This window comes from Peromyscus maniculatus, chromosome 5 (genome assembly GCF_049852395.1).
Source record: "Peromyscus maniculatus bairdii isolate BWxNUB_F1_BW_parent chromosome 5, HU_Pman_BW_mat_3.1, whole genome shotgun sequence".
In the NCBI taxonomy this organism is placed as follows: domain Eukaryota; kingdom Metazoa; phylum Chordata; class Mammalia; order Rodentia; family Cricetidae; genus Peromyscus; species Peromyscus maniculatus.
The window spans coordinates 104,117,377-104,121,846 of NC_134856.1; the positions used below are offsets into that span (position 1 = coordinate 104,117,377).

A 4,470-nucleotide genomic window follows, 5' to 3' on the forward strand; every position below is an offset into this window, starting at 1 on the left:
TTATGGTGATGGTGACTTCTGTCACTCTCTCTGGGTCTTAAGGCTTGCTCTTTTGAAACAAGGCAATACATTGTAAGCAACCTACGTAGAACTCAAATGACCATCAATGGGGGTGGCCACCCCCTGGCCACAGCTGTCTAGAATGTCTAACATCCTCTGAACAACCAGGTTAGTGATTACACCAAAGCCAGTCCTGTACTTCAACCTTAAGACAGCTGATGCTTCTGCTGGTGTCTCAACTGCAACTGTGTGAAGGAAGCTCAGACACCAGCTGGGGGGAGGGAGGGTCAAGGGGGACCGGCTAGGCCACTCTTTCCTAACATTCTGGCTCTCAGAAATCGGAAGATAATAAATTTTTTGTTTGTTTGTTTTGTTTTTCCGAGATAGGGTTTCACTGTGTAGCTTTGCACCTTTCCTGGAACTCACGTGGTAGCCCAGGCTGGCCTCGAACACACAGAGATCCGGTCTTTTCCCTTATTTGGCCAGTTCTTTATGCTTGACTAAAACTCCAAGGTCCAACTATCAAAACACCAAGGTCCAGCAATCAAAATTCATTATCTGGCTAACATGTCCAATCACGACTTAAACTCATCTTAACACAGACTTCCCCTTTTTCTCCTTAAAAACCACTCCTATGAAGACGCCTGCTGCGGTCCTTACCCTGTCCAGAGGCAGCCCCGCCCCACCCTGTCTCCTCTCTGGGCTAATAAATCTTTGTGCTGAGAATTCGGTGTCTGTGTGTGTTCTGTGCTGACTCTGAGACCTCTTCAGTAAGCATCAACGTGTAAGAATGATAAACTGGTGGTAAGAAAATGTAAGAAGTGACGGATGTGAAGGTTGGGTCAATGGCTAGACCTGAGGAGATTCCTTGGTCGAGGTTATACAGGTGCTTGCTCTGTGACTGCCTAAGCAGTTATTCTGTGAACTGTTGGGCCTGTGTGATGTTTTAGAACCAAAACTTGAGAAGAAGCCTGCTGGGTGTTGTGGCACTTGCCTTTAATCCCAGCACTCAGGAGGCAGAGGCAGCTGGATCTCTTTGAGTTCAAGGCCAGGCTGGTCTATCACAGTGAGTTCCAGTATAGCTGGGGATATGTAGAAAGACCCTGTCAAAACCAAAACCAAACAACATAAATAAATAAATAAATAAATAAATAAATAAATAAATAAATAAATAAATAAATAAATAAAAGCTAATTTTGAAAAACAAGAATTTTGTGAATGCAAAATATAGAAGTTCTGAGATAACTTTTTTTTGGCTTTTTTTGTTGTTTGTTTGATTTTTGTTGTTGTTTTGTTTATTGAGACAGGTTTTCTCTGTGTAGCCTTGGTTGTCCCAGAACTCACTTTGTAGACCAGGCTGGCCTCGAACTCACAGAGGTCTTCCTGCATGCACCACCACTCCTGGCTTCCGTGGCTATTTTATACTAACATAAATTTCCGTGTATTTTTTTTAACAGTTTATGATTATTTAAAACTTTTGCAGTTAGTAGTTTTTTAAAACAATATTTTTATTTTTTGAAAAATGTATACAATATATCTTGATCCTACTACCCTGTCTAAATCTCCTCGGAAACAACACCCCATCCACCCGCCTTTCATCTTCATGTCCTTATTTATTTATTTATTTATTTACCTTTTTAGTCTGATTAGTGTTCCCTATATACACATGGTCATGGGGTCGTGTGGGGGAATGGGCAGCATACTAGTGACTACTCCCATCCAAAGAAAGGGACTGTCCCTTCCCTAGCAGCCAGGGTCAGCTAGGGCTGCAGCCTCTGTGGTCCCTCTGCCGCCCATGCTGGAATTTTTAGCTGCCTCGATCTTGCACAGGTAATCACTGTAGTCAAAAGAGGGCATGTCACAGCGGCCCCCCGCCCCCACCTTATCATCTGTTTTCTACATTATTTTTGATTCTTCTAACAATTGTTCCCTCGGCCTGGGGGAAGGGGAGTTAGTAATTCTAAGGACAGACAGGTTGACAGCAAACGAAAGCATAATTAGAGAATGTCGTTTGTAAGATTCTAGCCATTCTACTCACTAGATAGATCCAAAATACACGTGAAAATATAGCCTGTGTTGCATTATGTACAAAGTATGGAAGCAGTAATAATTTCAGTCTGATATGGTGGTTCTGGTGTGTGTGTGTGTGTGTGTGTGTGTGTGTGTGTGTGTGTGTGTGTCACACGCCTGCGCACACTCTGATCTTTCACTTTTAGTGCTCACAGTAGTGCTGATACATGAAAATGCCATAATGAAATGAAAGTAATAAAACGGAGTGGAGAGAGACTTCAGCTTCGTCCAGCTCCCCTTTTCTCCCCACCCCCTTCTTTCTCTTCTCACCCTTTCTGTTTTTCCTTCAGTGGCCCGGAGGGAACTCACTAGGAGAAGCAGCATTAAATTGATCAAGCCAGGCACTTCGCTGGCACCCTAGCAACCAATGAGCGCCAAGTCAACCACAGCGGTTAAAACCCAAACAGAGCTTAGTAAGATTTAATATGCTGGAACCAAGCCGCCGTCCTAAGCAAGTCAGATTCTACATTATACATTTCTAGCTGGGCTTGAATTCACAATTACACATAAACCTTCGGTCATAAATAAAAGGCCCAGGTCGACGAGGATGGGATTCGAACCCACGCGTGCAGAGCACAATGGATTAGCAGTCCATCGCCTTAACCACTCGGCCACCTCGTCAGAGCATGCCAGTGGCACCACGTGGCTCGGTCAGAGTTTTCTACCTCCTGGCCACATTGTGGCGCTCCGAGGGGCACTGGGGCACTGGGGCAGTCGGGACACGTGGCTTGTCCCCAGACAAAAGAACTAGAAACGAAGAAAAGGAGAGGGGCGAGAAACCCCAACAACATCAACAACAAAAGGATGCTGGGATGTGTGTGCTTCCGCAGCGTTCAGCAAAGCAGTCCCCAGGACAGGAGCACCGGGGAGGAGCGTCCTGGGCGGCCCCTGTCTGCAGACGTTGGAGCGTGAGGCCGTGCAGGAGGGGGCGGTGGGCGCGGCAGAGGTGGGCGCGGCAGAGGTGGGCATGACAGAGGTGGGCGCGGCAGAGGTGGGCATGACAGAGGTGGGCGCGGCAGAGGTGGGCATGACAGAGGTGGGCGCGGCAGAGGTGGGCGCGGCAGAGGTGGGCATGACAGAGGAGGGCGCGGCAGAGGAGGGCATGACAGAGGAGGGCGCGGCAGAGGTGTGCGCGGCAGAGGTGGGCATGACAGAGGAGGGCATGACAGAGGAGGGCATGACAGAGGAGGGCGCGGCAGAGGTGGGCATGACAGAGGAGGGCATGACAGAGGAGGGCGCGGCAGAGGAGGGCATGACAGAGGTGGGCGCGGCAGAGGTGGGCATGACAGAGGTGGGCGCGGCAGAGGTGGGCATGACAGAGGTGGGCGCGGCAGAGGTGGGCATGACAGAGGTGGGCGCGGCAGAGGTGGGCGCGGCAGAGGTGGGCATGACAGAGGAGGGCGCGGCAGAGGAGGGCATGACAGAGGAGGGCGCGGCAGAGGTGTGCGCGGCAGAGGTGGGCATGACAGAGGAGGGCATGACAGAGGAGGGCATGACAGAGGAGGGCGCGGCAGAGGTGGGCATGACAGAGGAGGGCATGACAGAGGAGGGCGCGGCAGAGGAGGGCATGACAGAGGTGGGCGCGGCAGAGGTGGGCATGACAGAGGAGGGCGCGGCAGAGGAGGGCATGACAGAGGTGGGCGCGGCAGAGGTGGGCATGACAGAGGAGGGCGCGGCAGAGGAGGGCATGATAGAGGTGGGCATGACAGAGGTGGGCATGACAGAGGAGGGCGCGGCAGAGGAGGGCATGACAGAGGAGGGCGCGGCAGAGGTGGGCATGACAGAGGAGGGCGCGGCAGAGGAGGGCATGACAGAGGTGGGCATGACAGAGGTGGGCATGACAGAGGAGGGCGCGGCAGAGGAGGGCATGACAGAGGTGGGCGCGGCAGAGGTGGGCATGACAGAGGAGGGCATGACAGAGGAGGGCGCGGCAGAGGTGGGCATGACAGAGGAGGGCATGACAGAGGAGGGCGCGGCAGAGGAGGGCATGACAGAGGTGGGCGCGGCAGAGGTGGGCATGACAGAGGAGGGCGCGGCAGAGGAGGGCGCGGCAGAGGTGGGCATGACAGAGGTGGGCGCGGCAGAGGTGGGCATGACAGGTGGGCATGACAGAGGTGGGCATGACAGAGGAGGGCGCGACAGAGGAGGGCGCGGCAGAGGAGGGCATGACAGAGGAGGGCATGACAGAGGAGGGCATGACAGAGGAGGGCGCGGCAGAGGTGGGCATGACAGAGGTGGGCATGACAGAGGTGGGCATGACAGAGGTGGGCGCGGCAGAGGAGGGCATGGCAGAGGAGGGCATGACAGAGGAGGGCATGACAGAGGAGGGCATGACAGAGGTGTGCGCGGCAGAGGTGGGCATGACAGAGGAGGGCATGACAGAGGAGGGCATGACAGAGG

The 4,470-nt window shown here is 52.9% G+C and overlaps 1 non-coding gene across 1 annotated transcript; it reads right to left on the reverse strand.

Annotated features, from left to right (window-relative positions):
* Window positions 1-2,609: 2,609 nt before the first annotated feature.
* On the reverse strand, window positions 2,610-2,691 carry Trnas-gcu (transfer RNA serine (anticodon GCU)). The gene has a single exon. It is a non-coding gene; the product is annotated as a tRNA-Ser (tRNA).
* Between the last annotated feature and the right edge of the window lie 1,779 nt (window positions 2,692-4,470).